The sequence below is a fragment of the Balaenoptera acutorostrata genome, chromosome 1, assembly GCF_949987535.1.
Source record: "Balaenoptera acutorostrata chromosome 1, mBalAcu1.1, whole genome shotgun sequence".
In the NCBI taxonomy this organism is placed as follows: domain Eukaryota; kingdom Metazoa; phylum Chordata; class Mammalia; order Artiodactyla; family Balaenopteridae; genus Balaenoptera; species Balaenoptera acutorostrata.
Window position 1 is genome coordinate 106,067,074 of NC_080064.1, and position 15,888 is coordinate 106,082,961.

A 15,888-nucleotide genomic window follows, 5' to 3' on the forward strand; every position below is an offset into this window, starting at 1 on the left:
GCACAGTTCTGTGCTTCCCACTCTGAACTTGGAAATGCAGAGCTAACGTTCAGGCTGCTCGGTCAGAAGATAGCTCTATGGAAACTAAAACATTATCAGTTCTTTGGGGAAAACAGAAAATTCAAAGCCAGGTCAGATGGGAATTTACCTTTCGCAGTAGCAGGGCAGTTATGTTCAGGAATATTTTAGGTCTCTTCACTAACTTAACATTATTTAACAAGTAAGAACAAATGTAAAAGGCCCTCTTTTGTTGTATTTCACTTCCTGTTCCCAGCACCCCCATGTAAAAGATACAAATGTGACAGAGAGATCACTGAAGATCACTGTCAGTGTCAAATCACTCTTTTGGTTTAGCCTAGAACATAAGCAAAATAACATTAGAAGGTACTTGGAAGATGTCTGGACTTTGAGAAGTGTGTAATGACAGCATTGAGAGACAAGAAAAGGCAGCTGAAGTAGTTCCTACTTGTGCGTAATTTGGTTTACATAGGCTTAAGTCAGAGTTCAGGGCACAGAAGTGTTTGACAGTATTAAATATGTATCTGTACTTGAGGAGAAATCAACTGATAATTATATATATGAAAGCACTTTATAAACAGTAAAGTATCAAATTAACAGATAAGATTATATGCCAATGATCAAGGCAGTCGGGAAGACCAAGAAAAAAATAAGGACAACTATGGGTCCTGGATTTTCTAGAACAATCCTAATTTCAAATATTTTATTTCATCCTCCCCATAAAATTAAAAGTTTTGAGACCAACTTTCGGTTCAGAAAACATTCTTGATGAAAGCACAGAAAATGCATAAATGGAATAATCAAAAATTGGTCAGAAGCCACGTGGCAATATTCTAATCTAAATACCTCTTGCCCCAGAGGTCCTCCAAAAGTTCATCCTGATGGACTGGGTGGTCTTCAAGATTTACCAGTCAATTTTAGGCCAGTAGCTGTCAACACAAGCCCCTTCACAAGGCTCTTGGCATTTTTTCTGAGTGAATTGACACATTAGTTCATTCCTAAGCCAGTACTTATTTGCTCTTTGCAACCACAGCTAATCCCAACCTCCCACCCGCACCCCCATCACCACAGCAGCTACTACCATTAACACCATCAGATGTCTGCCACAGTGGTTTTTTAATTTCCATGATGTGAAAAGGAGGCCTTCCCCCAAAGGCCTGGAAGAACTTGCCTTATACCTTGTTAGGATATTCTCACTGAGCACCAATAAATAAATAAACCCATGCTAATATGCTAAAGGGGAAGAACTAAGCAGCCAGTTTCCAAGCAACAAGTGTAATTTAACTATGACTTCAGGAGACAGTGCCCTTGGAGGTGGCAATGTCAAACATGTAAGTAGGATAGACATTTGAGTATAGAGCCAGGAACATGCAATACCCTTCAAATTATGCTCAGGACACCACCAGCTACACTAAGTTTAAAATCTCCCCAACCGGGCTTCCTTGGTGGCGCAGTAGTTGAGAATCTGCCTGCCAATGCAGGGGACATGGGTTCGAGCCCTGGTCTGGGAAGATCCCACATGCTGCAGGGCAACTGGGCCCGTGAGCCACAACTACTGAGCCTGCGTGTCTGGAGCCTGTGCTCCGCAACAAGAGAGGCCGCAATAGTGAGAGGCCCGCACACTGCGATGAAGAATGGCCCCCGCTCACCGCAACTAGAGAAAGCCCTCGCACAGAAACGAAGACCCAACACAGCCAAAAATAATTAAAAAAAAAAAAAAAGAAAAATCTCCCCAACCACTTTGTTATAAACCAGAAACTAACACACCATTGTAAAGCAATTATACTCCAATAAAAAAGTTAAAAATAAACAAATAAAATAAAATCTTCCCAACCTATCAAGCCAAACATAAAGAACCATCCTGTTTGATGAATAAAAGAGCTAAATGGCTGGCAAATATAACAACCTCTCCAGTAATTTTCTGAATTCATCCATTCAATCAATTATTTATTTTTTCAACAAATAATAGTTGATTATCTAGCCTGAGCCTGGCAATGTGTTAGGTAATGTGAGGAGCACAAAATTAAATAAGATACGTTCCTATGTCCTCAGGAACTTACAAAATCACTTAGGAGACAGGACAGGTTAATAAATAATCTAATAAAAGTAGAAGAGTCAAAATCCAGTATGGCATAGAGCATGCTGAGGGACTGTAATTCAAAAGACCAAGTTCTAAAGTTCATCTCTTCTTTTTCCAACTGTCTAATCTTGAACAAGTCACTTAACCTCTTTGAGCCTTAGTTTTATCATTTGCAAAATGAGGATATCATTAGTACCTACTTTGTGAAATTTTTATGAATCACTAACAAAGTGTGTGTCTGTGTGTTTACGTAAATACTTTATCAGTAGTAAAAGGGATATATGAATGCTAATTTTCATGTATTATCTAAAAGGAGTATCAACAAAATGCTATGGGAGTTTAGAGGCGAGAAGAACTTCTTCCCACCTGGCGGTCTTTTCTGGGCCTAAGGGAGAGATGTGTGCAAGATGAAAAGGAAGAGATGGGGAAGGAGGAGAAGGATCTTCCAGGAAAAGGGAATTTTATGGCAGAGGCACAGGAGTAAAGTCTACCAAGCAGGTCTAGAGAACAGCAAGTAATTGAGACCACATCTGTGTGATTCCTCTTGTATCCTCAGCACCTGGGACAGTGTCTGGCACCTATTATGCACTCAATAAAATGTTGGTTTTGTTGAATGAATGAATGAATGAATGAATGAATAAAGCGCTGTATGTTTGGGTTTTTTTGTGTTTTTTTTAAACTTTGGGTTTATTTATTTATTTACTTATTTATTTATGGCTGTGTTGGGTCTTCATCTCTGTGCGAGGGCTTTCTCTAGTTGCGGCAAGTGGGGGCCACTCTTCATCGCGGTGCACGGGCCTCTCACTATCGCGGCCTCTCTTGTTGCGGAGCACAGGATCCAGATGCGCAGGCTCAGTAATTGTGGCTCACGGGCCTAGTTGCTCCAAGGCATGTGGGATCTTCCCAGACCAGGGCTTGAACCCATGTCCCCTGCATTGGCAGGCAGATTCTCAACCACTGCGCCACCAGGGAAGCCCACGCTGTATGTTTAGCAAAGCAAGAGAAGAAATGTGGCCAGAGAAGAAGGCTGGAAACACATCAAGAATCTTGAATGGGGGCTTCCCTGGTGGCGCAGTGGTTGAGAGTCCACCTGCCAATGCAGGGGACACGGGTTCGAGCCCTGGTCTGGGAAGATCCCACATGCCGCGGAGCAACTGGGCCCGTGAGCCACAATTGCTGAGCCTGCGTGTCTGGAGCCTGTGCTCCGCAACAAGAGAGGCCGCGACAGTGAGAGGCCCGCGCACCGCAATGAAGAGTGGCCCCCGCTCGCCGCAACTAGAGAAAGCCCTCGCACAGAAACGAAGACCCAACACAGCCAAAAATAAATATAAAAATAAAATAAATAAATAAAAAAGATTACTATAAAAAAATGTAAAAAAAAAAAAGAATCTTGAATGCTATTCTTCTGATCCTCTTCAGGAGACCACTATATCCCTAGTAATGAGGTGTTTTAATTGAATGCCGTGTTCCCAACAAAATCCCAACGGGGTCACCTCTACACATAATCTAAGCTATTGGAATCCCACTAGCTTTTCCTTCCATGACCGTGAGTTGGCAAGGTCTAACCTGAAATCTTTCAGGGGCATCAAATGAATTCAGTGAATTCGGTCACTTCTATGAGTAGCGGTCACAGCCTATCATCTAGAAAATTCTCAATACTAACTCTCCTCCACATGAACCTAAGAAGAAAAGGTGCCTGTGATCACGAGGGTAAAATGAGGAAAGGAGCAAGCCCTTCTACAAGTGCTGGAGCTGGTGATGCTTTTGAGTATGTGTGTGTGTGTGTGTGTGTGTGTGTGTGTGTGTGTGTGTGTGTGTGTGTGTGTTACCTGGTGGGGGATGGGGTGCAGAGATGTCTTCTCCTTCAGGAACAGGATGACTCCTGCACACAGAGCTGCTGCACCCTCTAGACCCCCACATAGCAAGTGTCCCTGCTGTCTGCAGTGAAGTGGGGTTTCCAGAGAAGCTGCCAAGAAGGGGAAAGAGCACGGTCCTTCTTTAGAATCATACAGACCCAGCTTTATGACTTCGGGCAAGTGACTTAACCTGCCTGAGCCAATTTCCTCAATAAAACAGATATGCCCATGGCTCTCAGTAAAGCCCCTGGCACACAGTAGGAGTATATTAAATGTTATTTCTGTCCATAATTTGGAAAGGGAGGTGGCCACAGGGTTAGATCTTTTCCCAATCACTTGCCAATCCACATTTGAGAGGGAAAAAGAAGGTTTGTGTTCTTTCAAAAGGAGAAAAGCAAATCCTAACAAAGAAAATTTTAAATGTAGAATGGGAAAATATCACATAATGAAGAAAATAATTCAGGGCCTGGAGCAAAAGTTATCAGAATTGAATATGTTAGAAGGAGAAATTGTGGAGAGGCAGAAGGAGGGAAAGCAAAGGAATAGTAAAAATACCAGCTAAGAAAGCCTGTTTTTGTGTAGGTCTACTCCGGGTTCATGATGGTTGCCATACTAGTTGAGAAGGAAAATGACTAGAATCTGAAAGAAGAGAAAACAGGGCAGACCACTGAGAAAAGATGTAGGCTGGATCTTCAGTTAAGAAATGGGGCCCCGAGAGCAAATTCTAGCCTTCAACAGAGAAGCAGAGAGATCAACCTCAGCTGAAGAAGCAGCCCAAGGGCACTGCTCCACAAGAGATGGGAAAGACAGAAAAGAGCTGGGGGGCTGCAGGGTCCCCTGACTCCAAATTGACAACCTTGTCAAGAGATCTCACCCTCTGGCTCAGGCTAAGGAAAATATACATTGAGGAGACAGAAAAGATCTAGTGCCTAAGGGAGTCTTCCAAGAGCCTCAAGGTGAGACCTGAGAGTTGTGCATTATAACCTATTTGACAGGTGAGATTACTGAGACTTAGTCAAGGTAACATGCCCAGTGCCACTCACCCAGAAGCATCAGAGAGAAGAAAAGGACCCAGGTCTTTCTTACCCCAAAGCTTGAATCATCCACCATCCACTCCACCTTCAGAAACCCTAAAATAAAATGCTTTAACAACAGAAATGAATCTACTTTTGGGGCACGGGGCAAGCATTAAGAGTGAAACAAACACTCAGGATTAATTGTATTCATAGCAGTGTCTGTGTACTTACAATTCACCATCCCCTGCTTAAGATGCTTGCCAACCTCAGAATCTTACCCTCACATCCCAAGTTCCCAGACTCCTCCAGGAAAAGTCCACCTGCCAGGTGTCTCTCCTGCCTTCTTTTTTTCCCCAAAATATTCAGGAATATTTCACCCTCCCCAGAGGAGAGTGAGTTGTCAAAGGAGTCTAACCTGGTGGGATTTTTGGTGATAGCCAAGAGGGTGGAGCAGGGTAAAACATAGCCTAACACTGTCTTCTATGTAAAAGCTGATTTGGGAATCCCGGAGTCAATATTCCTACCTCCATTCCTGACTCCTCGAACCATCTTGACCAGGTCACTTAATTCCATTCATTCCTTGGCCATAGCATGCCTCTGTTTCTCCCCAGGCCTACCTACCTTGAACGGTCCCAATGACCTTTGAAGAAACAGTGTCCTCCAAGTGTGCCAGCAGTTCAGAAACTGACAGCTTCTAAAATAGCTGGTATGTTATTGGGTGTTGGTTGCCTTCTGAAGGAGTGGTGGTGTCGCAGAGGCAGCAGGATTTCCTTGCCAAAGTTGCTCCCACCCTGCTCCCCATGAGGCTCTGCACTGCCTCTCCCAATCCCAGCCCATGAAGGCTTCAAGCCCAGGGGCCGCAGCATTTAAGCACTGTCAGAGTTCCCACTTCAGCCCTCAGAGCCGTGCCAGTTCGGCATCTGTCATGATGACCCAGCCTGAACTGTATTTAGAAGTTTTGGACGTGGCATCATGTCCTGGCCCATCTCAGAGTGACAGGAGATTTCCTGAGCACCTGGGCCTGTGATTCAAGGGCTCCTCCTCCCAGGGAATGGGGGTCGGAAGGACTTTCCTAACCGTCTGTTTCCGCCTCGGGAGGGGACCCATCTGTTGGAGGAATCTCTTAGAGAGTCGATCTCCATCAATATTATTATACAATGTTATTTTTTTAAAAAAGACATACTTTTTATAAAGCTTGTAAGACATGGCAGAGGAAAAAGAGAAAACCAGTCAGAAAATGGGTTTAGGGCTCTGTTCACAGACTACTCTTACAAAGATAAATTTCCCTGGAATTACGTCCCGGGAGTGCTCAGTATCTCGCAGATACTGCCAGTGAATAGAAAGAGCTAGCCTATGACTTGGCTTCTAGGGACAGTGCATAATAATTCACATTATCTTCTTGACAGGCTTTATGCCGGTCTTGAAAGTAGCCTACTGGAGTCCAAAAAACTGTATAAGTGATCCCTGGTTAGTGGTTAACAAAATAAAATTTAATTTATTTACAGTTTAACAATCTCTGCCAGGCAGGAAGACTGATAATTAAATAACACTAATCGGGTGGGCTTTGAGGGTTGCTACACACAGAGTGGGTGTGGGTCCTCAACTCTGCTAGACCACAGGAGAGAGAAAGGCTTTTTCCCAATTGACCCTCAACTCTCTGCCCCAGTGTCCCTGACCAGAGTCCCATGGAGATACCCTGTCATTTAAAAGGCATCAGTGTTTGTGGCCTCTCTTCATTTCTGGGCAAGGACCCAACATTCAGAGAATGTGGTTTTAGGATCAGGGCATCTAATCCATTCAAGGATTATTTTTCCCCCCTACTGCTCAAATGGGTGTGTTAATCATCACCTCCCTTTGTTCTGTAATAAATTCAGCCCTGGCTAATTCCAAGCATCTATGCATCACTAAAGTTTAAAGATGGCGTTTTGACAGGTCAGATATTTAGAATCAATAGACCACCAACCAGTCAAAAATCTTAAGTAGTTTTAGGAACATGTGGAAGTAATTTTTTCCAAGAATTCACAAGTTTGGAGGATGAGATCTTATTGATGGTGTGTGGGCTGTTGTAGATATTAAAGTATTACTTTATATACCATATTCTACATGTAATCAAAATTGATTTACAGTGAAGGCAGATTTTCCTTATTATACCAAATATTACACATTATCAGATATAAATTACAATGGAATGCACGCTATATAGCATCTTTAAAAGAAACCAATAAAAGACAGATAAAACTATAAGTGAATGTGCAATGATTACACATGTAAAATACAAATGTCATAGGCTAGGGAATTTCATAGAAATCAGAATACTTTGTGTGACACTGGCCATAGACCTACATTTTAATTACAATCATCTCAATTGCATGCAGTGAATCTGTTTGTAAAGGAAAAATTATTTCATAAAATGTTAATTTCTAATTTTTAATTTTTTTACTTTTTAAGAGAAATATTTATTTTAATTCAACATAAGGTAAGTTCTAGTCACCTGTCATCTTTCAACCTAAAAATTAGCAAAATTGTTGAAACAAGGCACAATTTTTCCCCATACTTGCTACATGGCTCCAGTTACAAAATATATATATATATGAAAATGTTAAAACAAAAATAGAAGTCTGAGATTTTTTTTAAGTGTGTAAAACTCCCACAAAACCTATCAGCATTGTTTCTTATTCTACAAAGTAGCACCAGTAAGAAGAATAAAAGGTGTTAAAAACCATTATGACAGCATTTCTGAAATTAGGGATACATTTCTAATTTTTTAAATGAAGAGATTATTAACCTGAAGTCAATGGATGGGTTTTGGGGGTTTATAGGTGACCTAAAATTATAAGCTAAATTTGTAGGAGCTTTCATTTTTCTGGGAAGAGGATGTATGGTATTCATGGAATTCTTAAAGGAATCTATGACTTTAAAAGGACAAGGACCACTGGTTTAATAGGATTCCTTCAAGTGGGAAAATTGTTTATTTTCCAAGCTCTCTTCTGCTGTAATGTAAAGCATTTCCCCTTAGCTGGATATTTCCAATGGGAGAAATATTCAAAAGAATACGACACAGAATACTAGTGGTGCATCCTAATAGAAATATATTCTTTGTCTGCCTTACGAAGACAAAGTGGTTGCATTTTCTGGGACTGTTAAATGGTCATATGGGACCACCCCAACTTTCTCTGTATGGGCCCTTATTTCCTATCTGTCTTTATTTTAGCCACATATACATGCATGTATAATTTTTTTACTGTAATTCATATCACATCATTTTGGGAAGTAGGGGGATTAGAAGTTATCTTTAAGTGAACGAAAATGGGGCTTTTCCTTTAACCTGGCTACTTTTATTCTTTCATACTCTCTCAGTGTCCTTCCCCCTGCCCCTCAGAAAAACCTCAGTGGCGCAGGAATCCTGGGGTCCCCAGGTTGTTTCTCCTTCTGTGTGCCAAAACCAAGCAAGCTTGCTGCTGCGGGACACACGGTCCAGTCCCCACACCAGGGATGTGCTCTCAATCCATGGTCTCCAAACCTCAGAAGAAACCCTCCTCCCACTCCACATCCCCCACCCCTGCCCTGTGTCCTTTAGGGCAGCACCTGCGTCTGGCCCTGGAGCCAAGAGGCAGCTCCTCAGGAAAAGCTGGACGAGGTGAGTAGGTGACGCTGTCCTCAGCAGGACTGCCAAGGCTTTCCTAAAGGCCACGGCAACCAAGCCTGCCCGCGAGAACATTTTGATGAGCTCAGTTTGTTTGCTACTGAGAAACTCCTTGCCCTCACAGTCTATTTTTACCATGTTGTGACGCTGAAGACTCTGCTGTCATTAAAGTGAATGATAAATAGAGTAAACTGTCCCTTATCTATTGTTCTATGGTGAAAGAAACTCTGGATTCAGAATCAGAAGGCAGGAGCTTGAGTCCTGGTTCTGACCTTGATGTGGCCTTGAGGACGCCATTTAACCCTGCTGAGTCTCAGTTGAAGCATCTGTGGAAAGTGGTTAAGGAATCCTACGGCTTACCCAACTCCGTGAGTCCTCAGCAGGATAAAATAATGCAGATGAAAGCACTTTGTAAACTACAAAGTGACTTAGAAATGGAAGTGATCAGCACTCATTTAATCAATCATCTCATTCACAGAGATTTCTCCCTGTGCGTTAAACACATGCTAACTCCTCACTTATCTTATAGAGCCCATTAAAGATAGGAAACTGAGACTCAGAAGCAGAGCAGTGACATGAGAAGACCTGGATTCCCTCCTCTCATTCATCTACACCTCCCCCCGTGTTGCACCCTTAATGTACTCTTACTGAGCAACTACTGCCTTGTCTTTAAAATGTAGATGATAATCCCTAGCTCCTGTGAGGCAAAGATGTAGACAAAATGACCTCCCAGCATCTCATTCCATGACCTATGATTCCGCTGGATGTGACCAAAGTCAAAGGGTGCCTAGTGGTAGAGTGGGAACGAGCACCCAGGTCTGCTGACCCATGGACCCCATCATATCCTTGCTGCCATGCCCTCTGAACCATAGCACCTGCTCATCTCCCAAGTGATGACCCTGCAATATGACAAGATCCCGAATTATCAACGAGAAATCACAGTACAGTTAGATGCTAAGTACATCTTACTATAGTCTGATACTCTGTTAATCAAAGTATGTTGCATCTTTTCACTGATCAAGCAAAATAGCCCAGCCTCTAGTGAGGCAAGCAGATTCCTGCTTTAAATGATCATTTATACTCCATTCCAGGAGATCAGCTCTATCACATACCCCTTTATATGGAGGTCACGAGGCTGTAGATAGTTATTATAGCCATACTGCTTTAATCATTACCAGTGACAGGAGGTTTTGTTCAATCCAATGGCAAAATGTCTTGTCCATAGGCCCACGGAATTCCCAGACCTGCATCAAAGCTGGCCTTCTTCTCCCTTCGTGTGAAATGAAGGCCAGTCCCAATGAAACCTCAGGTTTTCCATAAAGTTACTCAGCTTCTCCAGGGTCCATCATTCCTGTCTCTTTTCTCTCCAAGCCTCAGAGTAGCTCTTCCCTCAAAGCCTGCCTCACTTCTTTGCCCCACAGAGTCACTGTTGTGGCAGGACTCAACAATGTCTACAACCTTCTTTAAACTCTGCAAGGAAATGCTTAATGAGGGATGCTGCCTTGATTCTCATTTCTTAAAAGGACCTTGTTCAGAGGAACTGACTTCCCTCCCCTCCAGAAAGATCCTACTGTGGTTTGGGTTAGGATTACACATCTGGATTCAGTTCTCACAAAACTGTTTATCTCTGGCGTTGGATGTTCTGCTAACTTAGTCTTTAGAAGAAAGAAGATGACATGTTTCGTGTCAGCTCCTAAACTAAACTACCTGTGAAAGACTTCCTTCTTGTCATTATTTACAATTTAATGATGAGCCAAGATGGTCCATGATAAAATACATCCCCTTAGACAAAGAGGACAAATGAGTTTTAACTAACCTATGTCAACTCTGGTCATTTGATGGGAGATCACATAATTGAGGAGTATGAGGCCCAATCCAAGCTTAGAAGAAGAGATCGATTAGTGGTGTCTGCCATGGGCACAGGAGTAGGGCATAGCAGCCCACATGTTACATATTCACTATCATATTCTTTCCAAGGTTTCTACTGAAATGCTGCCATGCATGAATTGCAATGATGTCCCTCTTATCTGCTTTAAGGGAATAAATGCTATTGTATCATTGTTCGTATTTTGTGTCATTCTTTCCAAGTGGACCAGGTTTTCCAGAGGCAGCAGATAGGCCACTAATCTTTCTCCTTTACCAGCAAGGTCATCATGATAGCAAACGTCCTCTGCTCTGACACAGTTTTGGTTTTAATGGAGAACTAATGTCTTCATCAGTATCTGTGCTATTTCACACTTCATTTCCGTCCCTAACTCTTGGATGCAAACCATCCGGTCCTGGTGATTTACTTTGTGGGAGTTTCTTTCAAGTTAGTTTCCTTCTCTAGGGATGCCACGCAAGCATTTTCAGGGCTCCAGCTGGGGAGCACCCAGCCTTGAAACATCAGCGTGTGATCAAGTCATTCAAGAAAGCCAAAGGCCTTGGCAGGGATCTGACAGTGAGGCCCTTAGCTGAGGCCTTCGAGTCTGAGGGTAACAGAAGCAGCTGCTAGCTGTTCTGCCTCTCAGTCAGCACAGTGACTCAAGGTGGTCCAGGTCATCAGAACCAAAGAACTGGGAGCAGATAGAAAGAACACGGATGCTTTGAAATTGTGATCCACAATTCAAGCTGTTTCCAGAGCTCTCAATGAGTTTCACAAAATCTCCAAACACTCTCAAGGTAAGAATGGTCTTAAACTTCTTTTCTACGTCCTATAGTTCCCGCAATCATCCAACCCAGATTTCTCTAAAATAGTCCTAATTTCAAATAGTTCATTCTGTGGTCCTTGAAATACATTTACATTTAAAATTTAAAGACAGGAGATAATATCCTAATATCTTGCTTGAAAAACCATCCCTTAGCATGAGTACACAATAAATACTTTACCTTTGATTTAGTACATTCTGGCCACAAGGCACAGCTGGGAGGAGTGAATAGGGAGGGTGAAGAAAGAAGTGTCATGATTTCAAAAAATTTGTAAAGGATGGCTCCTATGGAACAGAAACAGAAAGTATCCCTCTACGGTAACAGTCACACAGCCCTGGGGGCTGTGCATACGTGGCTTGTGGAGAAGAGATTGCTCTGCTGAGGTCTGAAGCTTCATTGGGGCAGGGTCATGTCTGACTTTTCTCCACAGGGAGGGAACATGAGGGGCTGAGGATGAAAGACCCAGGATAAAGCTGGCTAATGCAGAGCCAAGACCCAGTGGCATAAAGAGGACCTCTCTCTTCACGCATCCTTGGGGCAGAAGCCCTCATGATGTGGTCTCATTTTTGGCCATAAAGATAGTTTAAATGAGGACCACTGAAGTATCTGTCAATAGCAGCAGAAGTAAATATATAAGCACCTTCCCTCAGAGCACACTCCAAATAGAAGGCAGAGCTGAGGCCTTCCAGGGAAGCCTGAGCTGCTCTGACGTGGCTTTGTTGTTACTGTTTTGTTTTTGTAAATGAATATCCAATATCTATACCTTAATAACTGTGAGACTACCCCTCACCATTCTACCAAAGGTAAGCTTTCATCAGAACACCAAACAGAGCTCAAACAGCATTATCAAGAAAAATAAGAAAAGACAGCTTCAGTTTCTCAAAGCTTGTTGGTATGAAAGCACAACGTGCTTCATATTTCTCATTGGAGGAGCAGGTGGGTTAATCTCAACCTCAGCATGTGACCTTGGTTCTTTGCCAAATGAGGCAGTGAAGACAGGAAGTCTGAGCATGTCATGTGGCACTCTGAATAGGTGCTGCTGTTTATGACCCCAGGAAGCAGTGCACACGAGCAATTTTGATATGCAACAAATTTTGATATGCAACAATTTAAAATTTAAATTTAAAATTTAAATTTAAGTTTAAGAACAGATAGAATCATTAATTCAGATGCCATCCAGCTATATGCAGTAAGGGCAGATTACTCCAGAAAACAAATGACTAGAAGTAAATTTCTTCAGTAATGTCACAAAACATTGGAATAAATTTCCTTGACAGCAAAGGTTCTCCTTAACCAGAGAGTAACAATGTCCAAATTGCAGCCGTCAGAGGATAACAAAATAATGAGGAGAAAGTTCTTCTCCCAACAGTAGGAGATACTGGCCCCAGTTGGCTTGGTATCCTAAGTTCTTAGCAGAATCCCACATTGAGTTCTGTGGAGTTCCACACACAGGCAACTGCTAACGTGAAATTCCCCAGAATAAGAAGCAGGACGTCTCTGCTAAGGAATAGGAGTAGCCTGTGTCCTCCTACTTCTCCCAGCTGAAGAAGGGCCACTGGAGGAGTTTTGGGGTAACTGTAACAACAGTCATTGGCCCTGAGTCTGGGGCAGCAGATCTGTGGAATCCCAGGCCCTGGTCCTCCCCTTCTGGCTGGCAGGGTCTCCAAATGGCTCTTGGGCTTCTCCTTGGCAGTCATCACAGTTCACCTGCTGCAACCGCAGGTGCCATTTTCTGCTCGGCCTCATGGCCTTTGTTGCAACACCCCATTGTCCCTGACCCCGTGTGCTGAAAACTGAAGGTCACCACTGACCTCAGCCAAAATTGCTTCCTGCTCCCACCCCTGCCAATCTGTACCACACACTCCAAAGTTCACCAGCCCGATGTCAGTGCCCCCTGTCCCAACATGGGCCTTGCTGCTTCTCCAGACTTACAGCCTCTACAAGGTCTTCTCTCTTCCCTGTGCCGCCCCTGCTGCTGCAAGTGTGAGAAGGCCCTGTCCCCGCCAGTGTTAGAAATCTGAATGTGACTCTCCAGCAATGCATTCAGCTGGCAGGAACGTAGGCCTGGGGTGGAAGATGATACAAGTCTAAACAAGGAGTGCAATTTTTTTAAGTGATATTCCATGCTTAAAACCAACCATGCCTTCAAAACAAAACAAAAACAAAAACAAAAAACAGACCAACAAAAACAAAAACTAACTATGCCTTCACAGATTGAAACCAAGACTCAATTCTTAATTATTTTATGTGCGAGTTCCCCTCTCATCCAGGGCTCTGAGAGGCAACAGTCTTAGGCCCACTCTTTTTATAAGACCTTTTACAACCCTGGAGCCAACCATCAGTTCCAGGTGTTTAATCCCTCTGTCTCCTGGTAAGCCTGCCCTAACATAGCCTTAAACACCCACAAATGCCCAGACTGGGCACCCACATGAAGTATGGCTGAATTTCGCAAGTGGACTAGCCCTAAGAAGCTCAGCAAATAGAATCACAGCTACACTTTGGCTCCCGGAAAGCTGACAAGGACTTTTTCCTTGGCTAAGAACCTGCACTAGAGCCCACAAAAGACAGAAATTGAGTACTTCTTCTACTTGAAATTCTGCTGTCTCAGAAAACCAAGAGCAGGAAACCACCAGGAAAAGGCTGTTAGCACTTGAAGCAACGGTACATCTCATACTTAGATCTGTCCTCAGCTCAGGCCTCTGAGCAGTATGAAATAGAGAAAGCAGCCACAAAAGAAGGCTGGAGAAAAGGGGGGCATTTCATTTAAAAAAAAATATAGACCCAATACTGACATTTTTTCCATATTACAAAGGACTGGGTTCTGGCCTGTGGACAGCTGAGATTATACTCTTTAAAAGTGGATTTTATTTAAAAAAATGAATTAAAGCCACTGATTCTAATTATAAAACACATTTTAAAATTCAGTTTCATTATTTCACAGTTCACACCAGAAGATTTCAGATGGGAATGGATGACACACGAGAAATGCCGTGTGCTTATAATATGTATGATGTTACACATATGGGAATTATCTGAAACCAATGTCTTCCTAACCCAGCACTAATGTTTTACACACAGGGTTGTTTCAGTTTTCTTTTCCTCCCTCCCTTCCTCTCTCCCTCCCTCCCTTCCTCCCTTCCTTTTTAAGTTTACTGACCTTCACACTCAAGAAATTCAACAATTCTCCTCTTTCCTAAATGAAAAAATTTAATGAATTTTGGTGAATATTTTCTTGCCCCATACAAAGGTAGACATTATTTCAGCAGATCTGAATTTATTCTAAATAAACACTCTAAAATTAACTGGGCCAAGCAGTTGTCTTTATTCGGAGTGGGAGTGGACTTAACCTGAATATTGTAAGCTGTCTATAGTGGCCCTTGCCTACCTTTCTAGGTTCTCATAACCGGGAAGACCAAATAAAGCCCAATGTCCTATTCCTCAAGAATTGTCCTATGACAGCCAGGTGATGGCTGGGAGGAATACTAATCTTCACATGGACGCTTGGAAAAGCATCAGTCTGATCAGCTACTTTCCAGTAGACTGTCAAAGCTTTTTTTTCTCCAACCAGCAATCAAATCAATCTGTAATTTGAAGACTAAATGTCACAAATTCTCAAAGTCAGATGAATTTTGGGGGACCAAGGAAAGCTAAGGAGTTCCCCTACTTGGCTTGCCAAAGCAAGGATCAAAGGAAGCTTGGAGTGGGTGCAATAACACAGCCCTGGAACGGAGGTCAGGTATTTGGCCTTTCCCCGGCTTCCAATGATATTGAATACAACAGATAAATTAAGATCAAGGCACACAGCAGTTCTAAAAGCACCAGCCTGTCCCCAGGAGATCCCAAGGGAGAGCCGTCATCTACCACAGGCCAGGTCTTGTCCTCACTTGGAAGAATGTCTGTTAACATGGGGATGGATTACATACAATAACGTGTAATCAAAAGCCCTACAACATGATCACAGAAGGGGGCAAACTCATCAAGAGCGTTCACTTGACCAAGGAAGAGATCCTAATGCTGCACAGGACACAACCAACAAAATTCGCTCTGCTCCGACTCCTGATGAAGCATATGTGTGTGGAGAGGTGACTACCCGAAATAGCAAGAGAGCTCAAGTGCTTACAGGAAAATCTGACCCTTTAACTTAAGGCAAGCATAGCCTATCACCAAATCTCAAAGACAGGAAATATTTCTGGGCTTAATAACTCAAGCCGATATTCATTTCAAGTTGGGGGATTTCCTTAATCCAACTGTTGGTTTCCACAATTGATATACGCAGGCATCCTAGCTGGGAGCACTGCATGATTTAATAGGTTCTTACTCAGCACAGCCTTCAGGTTCCGCCAGACCTACCCATACCAGTAAGAGGGAAGAACCCTAAGCACCTCCTAGGTTGGAGGAATTACAGGATACCAAGCTTCAGGCTTCATCAGGCTCAAGAGTAAGGCCCAAGAAGGGAGTATGAAGAATGTAAGCCATCTTTCCAGAAGCCATCTTCACAGGCAATGTAGAAGTCACCTACACAGTGTTCATTTTAGGGTTGCCAGGAAGGCCTCTCTTGCTCTAAGTTTGCCTATAGCTCAACACTGG

General features: G+C 43.0%; 1 protein-coding gene across 2 annotated transcripts in view; it reads right to left on the reverse strand.

The window, feature by feature from the left end:
• The window catches only part of TBX15 (T-box transcription factor 15), a 107,814-nt gene that overhangs the window by 55,825 nt on the left and 36,101 nt on the right, over positions 1 to 15,888 (reverse strand). The window contains exon 1 of one of the 2 annotated variants that reach the window (XM_007169310.2): positions 5,592 to 5,788. The exons of the other annotated variant lie outside the window; for it this stretch is intronic. The gene's annotated coding sequence lies outside the window, so the exon portion shown is untranslated. Of the gene's footprint in view, positions 1 to 5,591; positions 5,789 to 15,888 lie in introns of those variants that run through there. 2 annotated transcript variants of the gene reach the window in all.